This window comes from Pogoniulus pusillus, chromosome 7 (assembly GCF_015220805.1).
Source record: "Pogoniulus pusillus isolate bPogPus1 chromosome 7, bPogPus1.pri, whole genome shotgun sequence".
In the NCBI taxonomy this organism is placed as follows: domain Eukaryota; kingdom Metazoa; phylum Chordata; class Aves; order Piciformes; family Lybiidae; genus Pogoniulus; species Pogoniulus pusillus.
In genome coordinates this window covers 13,866,689-13,881,927 of record NC_087270.1, presented here as the reverse complement: position 1 = coordinate 13,881,927, position 15,239 = coordinate 13,866,689, and the positions used below count along the sequence as shown (strand labels likewise).

Genomic DNA, 15,239 nt, shown 5'->3' with positions numbered 1-15,239 from the left:
CAAAGTTTCTAATATCCACTTCCTGGCATTAATCTCTGGAATATTGCTTCATTTCCATCCTGTCAAAATGATCTGCCTGTCTCTTTTTGACATTTTGTTCTGCTCTGGTTTCCAAGACTGCCCTCCCAAAGTCATCTCTCTACCGCTCACTCAGTGCATCCTGCTCATATTCCCAACTTCCAGTGGAAGTTCAAATCAGACAATCTGCCATTTGTTTTACTTATTGTTAGGTGAACTCACCCCAGATAATATAAACACATAATGCAGACACCCAGTCTTTTGTGTGATCTACCTCTCTGTTTCCAGGACTCTTATCTCATTCAAATTAAAACCTCCTTCTGCCCTCTTGGCACCTACAGGACAACAAACTGCTGGTTCAACATGTACAAAAGAAAGCACCTACACCACAACCAAATGGGCCAGCAACCTATCTGCTACCTCCTACCCTAATCACAGCAGCTACTATCACCAGTCTGCTCACCATTGTGTCTCTGGTCTGGACACCATCCTTGGCTGGACTTGCCTCCTTTCTCTTTACCCAGGCCGAGCCTAAGACACTGCGCACTTATTTGTACAGCATCCTGTACAATAAGACCCCAGGATTAGGGTTTCCAAATGGATGCTAGAAGGTAATTCCTTCTATACAATGTAAATGGTAGTAGTAAAGAGGTAAAAATAGTATCTTTTTTAAAAATAAATTGAACAATTCCAAGCAAAATCCTTCTTAACCATTGCTGTAACAAATGCCATGTCCATTGTTTCAACCACTTAGAAGTTTTATTTCAGAGAAAGGCAAAGAGGAATTAAAACAAAATTTCCAGCCTTCCTGAATTACTCCAGACTGTGGTACAGAAATCAGCTGGAATATCTGCAGGATTAAGAGACTGCTCCTCATCAACAGGTTCACTAAATCTGGTCCAAATAACATGAAAGTTCCAAAGTTTCTTTATTATGGGCACTATATGTTAAAATATTTTATCAAACCATTTCTCTTAGCCCAGATGAAGTTTTGCTATTAAAAAAACATGAATATTTTGTCTGAGAACAATCAAAACTACCAAGTGCCTAAGAGCATTTCAAGTTCTGAAGAATAAAACTCAGATGTTGCTTTTACTTTAGCCATCAGTACCAGAAATTCAGGTAACTTAGTAATGTGTGTGCATATATAGATAAATAAAATTATTCAAATGCCAGGATGTTAAAAACATCAGGGAAAAATAAAACCACATTCTTCACTCAACTATTAGTATCTCTCAAGCAAGTAGGAAGGGAAAAAAAAGAAAGACCGTGAGCTATGGGAGTGAGCAAAAGCACCCAGTATATTTTAAGATCCTGTCTGTCTTAAGCCACACAAATCAAAGTTGGGTGGAAGAGACTGGGTAGGAATGCATGCCTGAGGAAGTGAGAACCAGAATAGCAGGGGCATTGTGGATTCCAACTAGTTATCCCAGTTACTGACAGTCTTCTTTTTTTCTTTCTAAAGAGCTCACCTATTGTAAGGAACGAGGCAGGTAGAAATGTTTTACCACTGATGGTTAAAAGCAGCATCTCCAAGTCTGACACAGAGATGCTATTGTAATTTTTTTTGGTTACTGCAAATACTTGTTAGTATTTTCAGCTTGAACCTTCAGTTCGCTGGGTTACAAAGCCAAAACCTGTAACTTTGTGACAATGAACCTGGGAATACTTAAGGGTTAAATACCAGCACTTGCCAGTAGCGGCAAGTAAGCCCCGTTAGACAAATAGGTTGTTCACAGTGATGGCTACATTCCCACTCCTTTAATCAAACTGAAAGGAGCAGAATGAATGGCTGTGTTAGAAACTGTTGTTAAATGAAGTGGAAAGGGTCAGCAAAGCAACACTGGACAGTTAGTCCCCTTCTGCCCATTACTTTGTAGTTAGCTTTGGCTTGGAAGCTCAGGGTTTCTCTCTCTCTCATACACTTTGTCCATGAAGTCATGGAGTTCTTATAATTGACAAAATATTTAATCTTTTTAGCTTTTGAAAATCTACTAGGACACTGTGCTCAATAATATTGTCTGGTCTTCATCCCACAGAAACATGCCCATAGGTCTATTAACACCCTCAGCAAGTGGGAAATGCTACGTAGATGTACAAAGGTAAATACATTCCAAAATCTCCAAAAGATTTTGTTTTAAATCACAATTTAAATAACCTAATGCCCTAGAATCTTTTCAGATTCTAGGGCATTTCAGTCATCAGGGCATCGAGTCAGTCATCAGCAAGTTTGCAGATGACACCAAGCTGGGGGCAGATGTGGCTGGGTTGGAGGGCAGAAGGGCTCTGCAGCGGAACCTTGACCGCCTGGACAGATGGGCAGAGTCCAATGGGATGGGGTTCAATAGCTCCAAGTGCAGGGTGCTGCACTTTGGCCACAACAACCCCATGCAGAGATACAGGCTGGGGTCGGAGTGGCTGGAGAGCGGCCAAACAGAGAGGGATCTGGGGGTACTGATTGATACCCGCCTGAACGTGAGCCAGCAGTGTGCCCAGGTGGCCAAGAGAGCCAGTGGCATCCTGGCCTGCATCAGGAATGCTGTGGTCAGCAGGAGCAGGGAAGTCATTCTGCCCCTGTACTCTGCACTGGTCAGACCACACCTTGAGTACTGTGTTCAGTTCTGGGCCCCCCAGTTTAGGAGGGACATTGAGATGCTTGAGCGTGTCCAGAGAAGGGCGATGAGGCTGGTGAGAGGCCTTGAGCACAGCCCTACGAGGAGAGGCTGAGGGAGCTGGGATTGTTTAGCCTGGAGAAGAGGAGGCTCAGGGGTGACCTTATTGCTGTCTACAACTACCTGAGGGGTGGTGGTGGCCAGGAGGAGGTTGCTCTCTTCTCTCAGGTGGCCAGCACCAGAACGAGAGGACACAGCCTCAAGCTACGCCAGGGGAAATTTAGGCTGGAGGTGAGGAGAAAGTTCTTCACTGAGAGATTCATTGGCTACTGGAATGGGCTGCCCAGGGAGGTGGTGGAGTCGCCATCCCTGGGCCTGTTCAAGGCAGGATTGGACGTGGCACTTGGTGCCATGGTCTAGCCTTGAGCTCTGTGGCGAAGGGTTGGACTTGATGATCTATGAGGTCTCTTCCAACCTTGGTGATACTGTGATCTTTGTGTGAACTGAAATTGCAAGAGGGTATTTCCAAACAGAAATAAAAGCAACAGATCTAGATTAGATATTAAGAGTCACAATTGTTACTAAAAATAGAAAAAATCCATTTAAGGACAGTGGCAGTTTCCAAAAAGAGAGAAGAAATGCATACAAAGACATCTGGACTGCAATAAAAAACTTTGCAGCTACACCATTAAATTGGAGAAGTACTGTGTTATCAGAGAGTTCCAGTTACACAGGTTCAGAGTATGACAGAAATACCTTCCTCCCTCCAGACACACCTTCTCTTCACCCGTAACACTTTGTTTTAAACACACAGCAAGGCTCAAAGGCATAAATCCAGACTAGTGTTTTCTTTTCTAGCAGACTTGGCCTGGATTTTGAGAGGAAAGTGAAAGATGGGCAATAATCTGACTAAAGGAAAAATTCGTAACTCTTTGCTATGTGCACAACTTGATTTGCTACACAACAGCTTCTGTAGCACAAACATTTCTTCCTGACAGCTCTGTTTCTCATCATCTGAGGAACACCCAGCTCTGTGCTACACCCTTGCCTTTGCTAACACCTTGTAGCAATGCATTCCCTGTGATGTATTTACCAGTGTACTTCTGTTCCCAACAACCACTGCTAAGAGAAATGTGTTAGATTCTCACTGTCTGGTTCTCTTTCTCTTTATATGCAGCCCATGAACCTGACAAGTCCAGAACTTTGCATCAAGATACATCTCCATGTATAGTACTTCACCGTAACCTAGCCATGGGTGCAAAAGGTGTGCGGGACAGAGGCAGGGTGTCCACTGGTAGGAAAGAGACAGCAGGAATGTGGAGACCTTGGCAGCTCTGCTCTGAGGTAATGAACATATCAGAGCTCTAGAAAAGCTCCTGCTGAGTGAGAAAGTCCTGTTTCTTTCTCTTAATCTCACTGCTTCCCAAACACCTCTACTACTTTGTGCCTATCCCACCCCACAGCATTTGTTCTCAGCCATTTTCTCTACCATCAGCTCCCACGTGCTTAGGTCCTACTTCATGTGCCAAACATCCCAAACCCTGGAACCTGACAAAAGCATAAGGCACTTACTAAAACCTTTGCCTTGGCCTTAGCCAGTTGCTGTTTCCTTCCCACGCCACCAGAGTCAGCAGTGGAAATGCTGACAGTGTGAAGAAAAGATGACTTTCCTGCTCTCTGTGCCAACATCACGGCAATCTTCAGCATCCTGGCAGGAATCCTGGTGCTGGGCCTGCAGCACTGTGGAGGGACAGGAAGCATTATCAAGAACTGGTAGAGGCACAGGGCCAAAGTACAACAACATCTCTTGCAGACATTTCCACTGTGTTCAAGTCAGTACATCAAAATATAAAAGAAGTGTCTTGTATGTCCTGCAGGCTCCATTAAAAAAAAGAAGCCTTATTGCAGAGAATGTCTACAGCTGGCGCTGTGCAGACACATAGGTTTGCCCCAGCTAGCTCACACACCAGTAAGTAGCTCAGCTGCAGCAGAGGCCCAAGGGCAGCTGCACAAAGCCTCTAGAAAGTAGGGTAACACTCGTGTCATACTGAGCTGCATAGTCCCAAGGCCACCCTGCCACCAACAGTCAGCAAACTTCTGTCTGTTGCACGGTTGCACATACAGTTGAAGATGTGCATTAGTCTATGGATTAAACACTCCCTGCAAAAGCCTGATATTTGCTAAGGAGCTCTGAATGGACAGGTGGAAAACACCCTTTGTGTTGCAGTGATTTGAGGACTTAGCCCCTGCATTAAAACTGTTACTATAGCAAGGTCTCCTTGTGAATACCAAATGAGAAATGGGGACATAAGATGACCAAAAACCTCAGGAATTTATCTGTCCTAGGAACATCCACAAAGTTCTCTTAAAAAAAAGCTCCCTCCCTTGTTGCCAAATGCTATTCTCTATTATTGTTCCTCTTTTCTGGTGTTTAACTCCTCTGGTTTCCTCTAGGTGCATTAGATAAACACGCATTGGGCAGTCTGTGTAATCTGAAAAAATGGAAAGCTGTAATGTGTACTTGGATAGGAAATACTGGAACAGCTAGTCCATTAACTGCTTGGTGGGATAACAATGTCTCTATTTTTAACATCCCAATTCAGATCTTTTAATAATAATAATAATAAAAAGAAGTGGAACAAAACAAAACAAAACAGCAAGTAACAAGAATAAGTGCAGACATGGAAAGACAAATGGATGAAGAAATCAGCAGCAAAGTAGCCTCTGTTACTAATGTGTCAGAAAATACAAATCTCTAGGGCAGATGCAGGAGAGAGAAAAATGTGAACTTCAGTGAACCTAATTTGGTCATCTTTGCCAAATGGAATAATACAAAATGGCAGAGAGGAAGTTACATTCTTAGCTCCTCTCCCAGATTTTATTCCTTTTTCTGACAAAATGCTTACTTTCTCTATAGGAACTGCAATTGGGTAAAAGTCAGGTTAAGACATCAACACATACTCCAAAACCCATCAGTGTTAACAGGTTAGGGAGGGTAAAGCACTTTTAAATGCTTTCAGTGGTCATCACCTTCCTCCAACCATGTGGCTGATGCTGTGGTTCCATGTTAGGTTCCAAACAGACTATGTTTGCCTGTACAGGGATAAGTCTGACATCAGTGGAATGTCATCTTGGTACAGTTATCTTCTCTCACTGCTTTAATGCTGGTACCATGTAGATGAAAAAATTCTCATAGCAGCGCATTGTGTTCAGTTCTGGGCCCCCCAGTTTAGGAGGGACATTGAGATGCTTGAGCATGTCCAGAGAAGGGCGACGAGGCTGGGGAGAGGCCTTGAGCACAGCCCTACGAGGAGAGGCTGAGGGAGCTGGGATTGTTTAGCCTGGAGAAGAGGAGGCTCAGGGGTGACCTTATTGCTGTCTACAACTACCTGAGGGGTGGTTGTGGCCAGGAGGAGGTTGCTCTCTTCTCTCAGGTGGCCAGCACCAGAACAAGAGGACACAGCCTCAAGCTACGCCAGGGGAAATTTAGGCTTGAGGTGAGGAGAAAGTTCTTCACTGAGAGAGTCATTGGACACTGGAATGGGCTGCCCGGGGAGGTGGTGGAGTCGCCGTCCCTGGAGCTGTTCAAGGCAGGATTGGACATGGCACTTGGTGCCATGGTCTAGCCTTGAGCTCTGTGGCGAAGGGTTGGACTTGATGATCTGTGAGGTCTCTTCCAACCCTGATGATACTGTGATACTGTGATTAACAAGAAGTATCTATCACAAGAAATAGGCTTTGCTAATATTCAGAACTGCAGCTTGATGTTGCTACCTCCTACACATGTGACTTCCATGTCAGATCCTGCACACACAGCAGACCAAAGACACAGGTGCAGGTTTGCAGGTACAAGTAGTTCACTTTCAGTTCTGTGTGGAATGTATGCTCATCTACAAACACAGTCTGAAGCTAGTTTCACTAATCACCCTATGAACAGTGACCTGCATGAAATCCAAAGCAGCAAGGCTGGTATTACATTTCTAGGGCCTCACTCTAGAGTAAGTTAGAAGGATATTGTTTAATACATTCATTGCCTAAATCCAAAAGCAAAATCAGGAAAAGAACAGAGCAAAACTCACACAGCAGGTGATACTCCTTGATTACTTCCTCTCTAGGAATCTTGTCTCCTGGAAGGCAGCTCTGTTTCCAGTTAACTGAGTATTCACCTCATCTTCAAAGGTTACGACTTTGTATCAAGGTTATTTTTATGAGCTGTTGACAATAGTAAAAAAAAAAGTTTATGTAAATTTTACATAGCCAAACAAACTGGAGTTAAATCCTGTTGGTGGCCAGTCACAAGTGGTGTTCCCAAGGGCTCTGTGTTAGGGCCAGTTCTCTTCAGTTTCTTCATCAATTACCTGAATGAGGGGACTGAGTGCACCCTCAGTAAGTTTGCAGATGATACTAAGCTGGGAGGGAGTGTTGATCTGCTTGAGGGTAGGACAGCCCTGCAGGGACCTGGGCAGGCTGGATTGATGGGCTGAGGCCAACTGTATGATGTTCAACAACGCCAGTGTTGGGTCCTAGACTGGGATCACAACAACCCTATGCAATGCTACAAGCTTGGGAGGAGTGGCTGGAAAGCTTCCCAGTAGAGAAAGACCTGGAGCTGTTGATCCACAGTCAGCTGGAAATGAAGTAGTAGTGTCCTCAGTCAGCCAAGGTCAACATCACCCTGGCCTCTATCAGGAACAGTGTGACCAACAGGACTAGGGAAGTGATTATCCCCCTGTATTCAACATTGGTGAGGCCACACCTTGAGTACTGAGCTCAGTTTTGGAGCCCTCACTACAAGAAAGACATTGAGGAGGTCCAGAGAAGAGCAATGCAGCTGGTGAAGGATCTGGAGAATAGGTCTTCCAGCTGAGGGGACTGGGGTTGTTTAGTCTGAAGAAGAGAAGGCTGAGGGGAAACCTTCTCTCTCTCTACAACTGCCTGAAAGGAAGTTTACCAAGGTAGGTGTCAGTCTTCTTACGAAGAAGTGATAGGACAAGAGTAAATGGCTTCTAGTTGTGCCAGGGAAGGTTTAGGTTGGATATTGGGAAAAACTGCTTCAGTGATTAGCAAACATTGGACTGGGCTCCCCAGAGAGATGGCTGAATCACCATCCCTAGAGGGGTGACAAGAGGTGTGATGCTGAGGGACATAATTTAGCACCAGACTTCATAGAGTTAGATAATGGTTGGGTTCAATGATCTCACAGTTATTTTCCAACCAAAACAATTCTATGATTCTATGAAATTTGCATTCCATGAAAAAATCACATGGCCTATGTGATAGGCCATGGCAACACTGGCCAATGGAAAATCCCCTACCAGCTTGTCAAGACAGACTGGATCACCTGCATGTCAAAAGTTACATGCTATTGTTTGCCTCTCTGAGCAGTGGCTGTACAAGGATGCACTCAGCACACCTATTCTTACTTACCTGGCAAACACCACATTGTGCTCTGGACCTGGATGAGCAACAGTTCCAAACCCACAGGGGATCCCTTGCAGCAAAACTGAAGTTTATAGAGTTAAGGGGGAAAAAAGAGGTTTCTGATTTTGCAGACAATCTAGTTTCTTAAATAAAGCTTTTATTGTGGGGAAAACCAAAACAGCTATTGGGAAAGTCTGAAGGGACATCTGATTGGAAAATAGAGGCCCTGTAGAATCAAAGATTGCCAATACTATTTTTCCCAATCCCCAAGCACTTTTGGAGCCTTTGTGCTACGTGGAAAATGTCAGCACAAAACCAGGTGACAGCATAGTGATTTTCTCAGCCACGAGATGAGCTTGAAGCACCTAACAGACCAGAATTTTACTTTTTCCTTGCATTCACACTCAAGATTAGTATCTAACAGAGCACTTTACAAATCAATGCATTACAGTGGTTCAATAGTCTCTAGCAAATGGAAGCCTAGAATAGAAAATTGCTCTGTAATATATGACAAGAATCTGATGCCAGAATTTCAAAACAAAATGTAGACAGAGGTAAAGATTTGTGATTGCAGCTTTCTGCTCAAGTGCCTGGAAATCACTGGAAAATGTATGTAGTTATTCAAAATGCATATTGTTATGACAATGGCCTAAATTCAGTGTTTGGATCTTACCTGGGAGATTCTGAGGGTGCTAGAATGATTAAATTAAGTGCAAACTACGATGTTGACCAAACCCAAAGCCACAGGTTACACAAAGTATGTTTTGTGATAGAAGGAATCGCATGATGCAATTCACATGAGAATGCCAAAGAATGACTGAGCTGGCTGGAAGTGTTGTAAGCACCTGTGCACACACACACACACAGAGTATAGCACCCTTCTCAGAGCACTGTACAAGACTCTGTGTGTACCTTTGCTCCCTGCATAGAGACTGTAGCTGTGGTGCTGAAGGACATGGTTTAGTGGTGATCTGGAAGTGTTTGGTTAATGGTTGGACTTAACAATCTTAGAGGTTTCTTCCAAGCAAAATGATTCTATGATTCTAACCATTTTCAGCTCAGGCTCACTGGTGGATATGAGGCAGCTCCATTGATTTACTGATGTAACTGAGACTAGAATCCAAACAAAAGCTTTTAGAGAAAACAAATGGGGGAATTTTTTGACAAGCATAAAGCATGCTATATTATGGTTCCTCCCCAAGCTTATAAACACAGCTAAACCCCACAGAAACAAACAGTAGCTCTGTTTACACTGGAGGAAGTTGTAGCTTGTCAGGATGCAGTTGTATAAATAATTTAAAAAATAACCCAGTACATACTGTGTGTCCTTTTGAAAAGGAAAATAACAGAATAGAAAATTTCTGTTTTCCCACCATGCACAGAAAGTCATTCTAGTGCCTGTGCTGAAAGTTTCCTTCCGTGAGCTTTGGATCAGGCTCACAGAGAAACAGAGAAAGAGATCGTCATCTTTCCAATGAAGGTGGAAGAATTCAGTGTGCACTTTCCACTTGGAATAGAAATCTATGTACAGGGCAGTTATTGCTTTTATAATGTACAATATGAAAGGAAAATAAGGGTTAAATGTAATGACAAAGGAATACAGCATGAAAATGCAGGTGGGTTGGTTGGGTTTGTTGGGGTTTTTTTTGTGATCTTGAGCTATTTTTTACTTCATTTTAGAATAAGAGATTCACATGGACCAAGAAGAAAAAAAAAGTAATTGAAAAATCCTGATGGTAACAGTGGTAACTGTATGCACACCTGTACATTCTGCTTCTGCTGAAGTAGATGCCTTGGGTTGGTTTTTTTTATTCTCAGGAAAAGAGTGCAAGTCAATGATAAAAGCATGCACTGTGGAACTATATGATACCTGTGTTTTGTTTGTAAAGCCCTTTCATCAAACATCACCATTAGGTCTAAGCAACTAGTAGGGTTGGGGATAAAAAAACACATTTCACAGCTTCTCACCCTTCAGGTTCTAATCTAGCAGTGTCATGTATTGCATCTAGACAGCAATTCTGATGGCCACTGATGGCCGGTCAGCCAGATGCTGACAACACACTATAATCACTGGCAGAAAATCATATGCATGTAAGTGGTCCCAGCAGGGCAGCTAGGGGAGAGAACATGTTTCTTGTTTCAGCAGAGATACCTCAAGAGCCAGAATAAAGCATATTGATAGAAGGATAAAGGGAAAATAATTAACAAACTGATTCCTTACAAGCCTAGACATGGTCCTCCAGATAATGAAACTCCAAGCCACAACAACAGATATTTGTCCTGTAGGACCAGAGTGTGTTTTCAGTGAAGCTAAAGGAGAATTTGTGGTACCTCGCTTAATTCTGGCCATTATTTCTCTTAGGATGCAAGCCCTTCTGGACCTCAAAAAAAACCCAAACAAACAAGAAAAAAAACCCTCAGTTCTTAGTTTTGCCCCAAGACATAAGCCACTGATGATGCTGTGCTGTTACTTCTACCTGCTGGGTTCTTCTGTTGTGTCAGGAGAGGACATCATCCTTGGAAGACTTGTATCATAGGTTGTCTCCACTCATCCAGGGCATAATACTGTCACTTTAGGAAACACCCTGGGGGTAGGCAGTACCTTTCCAGACCCAATTTCCTTTGTTTGCTCTCTACCTAAAACTAAAGCAGCTTCACAAATCTACTTTATTTTGTGACAAGCTCTGTGGAATCCAGAATGGATGCAGATGAATAGAAGTTCTACAATCTGGCCTCAGCTCTGGAATGAAAATCAGTCCCACAGTAAGAGACAGCTCAAGCTGAGATAATACAGATTCATTATTTAACTAACAAGACTCTTTTTGCCATCTTTTGTGGCTTGCAGTTCTCATCATCACTAGGCCAAGCTGTCAGGAGTGTCTGATAATGGTAGCAATGGCAATAATTAATTTATTTCTCTTTCAGCACTCAAGACTATCCTGGTCTGCTCACCCTTGGAGTTCTGGTCTCATTTCACTCATTTTCCTTACATATTTTTCAGTTTCAAAGGTAGCTGATATTCACTGACCTAGAACCTTGAACTGCTTCACATAAAGCAGATTGGACAGTGCCCTACTTGGCACAGTTGTTAAATAAGGCTAAGATGGAAACAAGTTCCAGATTCAGATACATTCTTACAGAAATGACAAAATTTCTTTGTCCACAGCATCCATGCAGGCCAATTGTACTCTGCAGACAATTTCTACATAGCAATGAGCACCCAAATCTGCTTAGAGGGTGCCAAGGACAGTGCTGCAGCTGTGCAAGGGAAGGGTCATTTCATCAGCTAACAGCAAGAGCCAGAGGCTTACAAAGCTGTGGACCCCATGATTGCTCCACAGGTCACTGAAAGGGTCCTTCCATCAGAATCAGTTTCAGCATATTTTCAAGAGACTTGCTTAAAAATAGGATGTCTCTTTCTGTGCTGGCTGATCAGGAAGCTGGACACAGCAGGAACATGCTGAGGACGTTACAGAGTGCCCCAGGCAAACACCTGGGCCCGCATTATTTGAGGCATTTAATTTGTCATTAAAATGCTATAATCCGGTTGCAGTGGCCACAGAAAGCAGACATGTCACAGCAGCATAACCAAAACTTGTGTATTTGCCATCAGCTCAGGCCTGGAGAAAGATTTCAGCTGCAAGTACGCTTGCAACTAACTGTACCCAACATGCCAATTAGAATTCTATCTTGTTTAAGGGTCTCCAGTGAACACTCCCCTCCTGTCTGCATAAATTGCCAGGTGATTTTGTGCACAGTGACAGTGACTCCTGCTCTCAGGGAACGGCTCTCCAACTTTAAACCAATTTCACTGGCTTGTAAGGAAGTGCTGGTTTTGACAGAATTTAGACTCTTTCAGAGACATCTAATTTATGTACATGCATCCCATATGAAAAATCACTTTGCCTTTGATTTTCATTCCCTTGAAGAACTTGATAGGTATAAACTCTTCTTCTTATTTTTTTCTTTCTTTCTTTCCCCCCCCCTTCCTTTTATTTTTTCGTTTGCTTGTTTTTTTGTGAGAGGACACCAATTCATCTGGGGTCAGAAGAGCAGAGGAGAATGCCTAAGCATTCCAGACTCAAAATCATGGAATTTGCTTACCCTTTTTCTTCAGATAACTTTCCTATGAACCACACCCATGCTAGTTTCTGTCTAAGGACAGAGCTAAATACTTCATTACTGGAGGATCAAGTCACTACAGTCATAAAGATCCCTGAAATCAATGGACATGTGATGATCTATTTCATCTACCTAAAGGTAGAAAAGTAATGAAAACACAGAATTTTACATGTTCAGAAATCTTCATAACTACCTTTAACATTTAACAAGGGAAGAATCTGTGTCAACTGCCTCTCCTACGCTCCTTTGTTTTCCAGGAGCAAAGGATGATATTACTCCAATTACTGCTTCTGTCATGATTGTGAGTAATTAACTATTAGAACTATACACTTTAGAATATAATAGAATCAACCAGGTTGGAAGAAACCCCCAAGGTCATCCAGTCCAACCTAGCACCCAGCCCTATCCAGTCAACTAGACCATAGCACTAAATGCCTCATCCAGTCTTTTATTCAACACCTCCAGGGATGGTGACTCCACCACCTCCCTGGGCAGCCCATTCCAATGCCAATCACTCTTTCTGTGAAGAACTTTCTCCTAATATCAAGCCTATACCTCCCCTGGCACAACTTGAGACTGTGTCCCCTTGCTCTGTTGCTGGTTACTTGGGGATGTACTCAGATGTCCTGAACTCTCTAGCAAATACCAGAAGAAAACACATTTCTGAAAGCAACCCTGTGGCTTCAACAGGAACCTCTGTCTAGATGGAGAAACTGTTAATTGAGATTTGATGACCTGTGCTGTGGAAACTGTGCTAAATAATCCTGGTGGTTCCTTCTAACCTTAAAGAAAATGTATAAACAGACACTTCATTCACTTAATTTTTGATACCCACATACTAAGGAGTCAGCTGCTATATCAAATAAAGACTTTAATCTCCAGGTCAAGTATGATAGCTAAATTCTGTACATTTTCTTCCTCAATTCTGAGCAAAAACCTCTCAGAGAACCTAAGCAGGAGGAAAGGGTGAAAGGACCAAAAGATTAATTAGGGCAAAAAGTGCAAATGTTCAACTCCAGTCTCCCTGACTGGTAAGAACTTAAGTACTGTTGAAAACTCTGCCTTTCAGTCACTGTGGACTTTGGCCAGCGGTTCCAAAAGATTCTGGGCAAGAGGAAGACACAGACATGTATTGCACCTCAAATCAGGCTAAAAATCACTGTAAAATAGTCCAGGTTTGTAGTCACTGTTATTCCCTCTTCTTCAGTAGAACTGAACAACTAAGTTATGGAAGAAAGCTATAGAAGTCTTCTCGGGCTCCACACACCCCTGGAGAGTTGTTCAATTCTTTCAAAGCATTAATGAAAAGACCTTCACATCCTTTATTCTAGAGACTGTAACATCATATCTTGCCTCTTTAATTTGCAGCTGAAAGTTCATGATAAGAAAAAACAGGAAACAAGCTTACAAATAAACAAAGACGTGTTCAGGGTGGATCCACATCCACCTAAAAATGGAGACTTTCCATTATGGAACGTACCTAGTAATAAACCATATCTGCTTTTCACAGGAAAGACATATTCATTCAATGCATTTTTACACTCTAAAGTTCAACAGAGCCTCCAATCAGATCTTTGCTACAGTCAGAAAAGCCAGTGGCAAGAATGATAACCTCAGTTTCCATTCCATGGCTCTCTAAAGCAAAACTAAAATAGAAGTATGACAAATACACTGTAGTTGTGCCCATAATGACAACAGGTAAGACCACTCTAGTTACGAACCTCTGTGGCCCTCCACGAGCCTCTGTCTTTTCAGGTATTTACATTTTTTTCAGTATCTGTAACAGTTATAAAAAAAGTTGTTTGATTACTACTCACCATCATATCTCAGACACAATTAAAAGGCTCAGTTTCTTCTTTGTGGTACCTTTATCTAGCTGGCAGGACTGGAAGGAAAGGAGACAGGTGACTTTCAAAGGCAGGCAGATAGCAGTTGCCTGAATACATAGGTTTCTTATGGAGATGTGATGCTATCACTAGCTCACTGCAGATCGGGTCCCTGCTGGCCTCACTGGAACTTCCCATCACAGACCAAGGGATATGCTGAGTTCGATTTGCTCCTCACCCGTCAGAGTGTGTCAGCAGAGCAGGGAGCCTGCATAGTCAGAGCAAGCCAACTCAAGACAGTATTTAGAACCCTATCAGTAGAGCAGACTGTAACAGCTCCTCTTCTAACAAGCCAGAGACTGTTTGGGGGTTGAGGTAATCTGTCACCATCTAAACACACACATTGATGAATCTCTCAACCCACACGGCACACACAACGACAATGCACCAGCCTCGGGGATGATCCTCCTCCTCCCCGCAATGGAAGCGGTTGCAAAGACTCGGAAAGCCGACCCTGCCCCAAAGGAAGCGTTTTGGAACTAGCAGCATTCTGAGAGGCTCACGTCACCGGCACGCCGCCCACGGACCCGGGCTGCAGCATCGCAGCTGCACCCACTTTGCTCACCCACGGGCAGCCTGCTCCCGACATGTGCTAGGTGTTTATGGCAGATGAAAAGGGACCAAGGGGGCTTTGTAAGGCCTCCCAGTCATGCTTTCTGACCAAATGCAGTTTCTGAAATACACCATCACAACTGAGCTTCTCATCTGCCTCATTTTAAACAGCTGTTCAGGCAAGAACTGCAAGACTAGGGGGACAGTTAGATTCATTTAAAAGAAGAGCAACAGCAACTCTCTTCTGCTGAGGACACTGATTTGGGAAGAGGCTGCTGTGCACGCAGTGAACTCTGGCTCACACTCCGGCCAATAAGGGTTCCAGCATTGTGTCACACAGTGTTCTTTCCTGACAGAGCTGGCAGAGTACCTGCATTGCCAGCACTCATGTTTTGTGAGGAATTGTGAGGCACCTGGCATTTTTTCTGAAGACTCTGCTACTGGAGTCAAGTGGTTGCATAGGAATATCATCTCTCTTTACACGTCATGGCCTTCTACCTATCAAAGAAGAATCACAGAATTATTTTGGTTGGAAAAGACCTCTAAGATCCTTGAGTCCAATCACTGACCTAACACCTCCACCCCAAGTGCCATGTCCACGTTTCTTGAACATCTCCAGGGATGGTGG

General features: G+C 43.3%; 1 long non-coding RNA gene across 1 annotated transcript; it reads right to left on the bottom strand.

Annotated features, from left to right (window-relative positions):
* Positions 1–3,181: 3,181 nt before the first annotated feature.
* On the bottom strand, positions 3,182–14,538 carry LOC135176725 (uncharacterized). Its single transcript, XR_010302792.1, has 4 exons — positions 14,238–14,538; positions 13,991–14,058; positions 6,710–6,842; positions 3,182–4,370 (listed from the first exon to the last, which is right to left on the bottom strand). It is a non-coding gene; the product is annotated as an uncharacterized LOC135176725 (long non-coding RNA).
* Between the last annotated feature and the right edge of the window lie 701 nt (positions 14,539–15,239).